At 45.3% G+C, this 1124-nt stretch overlaps 1 non-coding gene across 1 annotated transcript; it reads right to left on the bottom strand.

Moving 5' to 3' along the window:
* Window positions 1–488: 488 nt before the first annotated feature.
* Window positions 489–561, bottom strand: TRNAR-CCU (transfer RNA arginine (anticodon CCU)). The gene has a single exon. It is a non-coding gene; the product is annotated as a tRNA-Arg (tRNA).
* Between the last annotated feature and the right edge of the window lie 563 nt (window positions 562–1124).

The following is a 1124-nucleotide window of genomic DNA, read 5'->3' as shown; positions in this document are numbered from 1 at the left end:
TACAATGTTTTGATTTATGATCTTCCCATCATTTTGCACGCGATTACCAACCCTAAGGAAAGAGGCGTGTTGTGCTCCTTGATCGATCACTGTGATGATCTATAATTATATCTATTCGTAATCTGTAAATGTTTATCTATATGGATAGCTGTTGTGATAGTATCCGTTCATATGTATTCATAAAACGAAAAAGCAGTGCATAAAACTAATCCGACATAAAAAAAGAAATGCAGTCTCAGGTTGAGCATAGGTGATACCATGTAAAACACAATTTAGGCATATCAATTAATTGTTCATAAATATATCTGTTATCAAAATACTTCTAGTAGTCGTCTAGACACTCTTCGCATTCCATCTTGTCCATAATACATCGCTGGCGCATCTTTATAATTTCTCTCGTTCTTCAATTATGCTCAAATTGTGGTAAATGCGAGTGACAATTGATTAATATTGCTTCAGTCCAGACAAAGGTTAAGAAAATTAGGCTTCACCCCAGATGGGACTCGAACCCACAATCCCTGGCTTAGGAGGCCAGTGCCTTATCCATTAGGCCACTGGGGCTTCACATTAGTCACTGTGCCCTCGTGTTTCCTATAGTGAGTGCTACTGCGCAGGCGCACGACTCCGCACTAACGTCCGTGTTATTTTTCTCTTCCGTCTTGTTGCCATAGACACTGTTTTGTGTTTTGCAAACAACTTTGCTGTCACTTGACGGATCTTCGAGATACTTTCAAAACTTCAACTGCTCCCTAGCAGAAATCCGCATCGAGGATGCATTCTAGGTTGGCGGATCTCTGCGGAGCACGCGCTGGGACGCTACACTGAGTCCATCAGGCGGACATAAGTGTCCGAGTCATGGCGGGAGGTGAATCCCGGCGACAGGGGATTCACGCTGTCACAGAGGTTACCACCTGCTCAGCTTCTGTGCTCTCGTCTTCCGTGTCTGCTGCGGACGGGCTCGGGCAGGCGCTGTCGGTGGGGCCTGTTTTCTAGAGCACAGATTTGGGTTGGAAGAGGAGCTGAAGGTGCAGAAGGTCTGGGATTACCAAAATGGCAGGTTTATTGTTCTTTCGGAGGGAGGGGGATTGGGAGGAGCTGGCAAGACTCCAGTGTCCTAATGATAA

The sequence above is a fragment of the Pleurodeles waltl genome, chromosome 1_1 (genome assembly GCF_031143425.1).
Source record: "Pleurodeles waltl isolate 20211129_DDA chromosome 1_1, aPleWal1.hap1.20221129, whole genome shotgun sequence".
Lineage (NCBI taxonomy): Eukaryota > Metazoa > Chordata > Amphibia > Caudata > Salamandridae > Pleurodeles > Pleurodeles waltl.
This window is presented reverse-complemented; position numbering and strand designations above follow the sequence as displayed.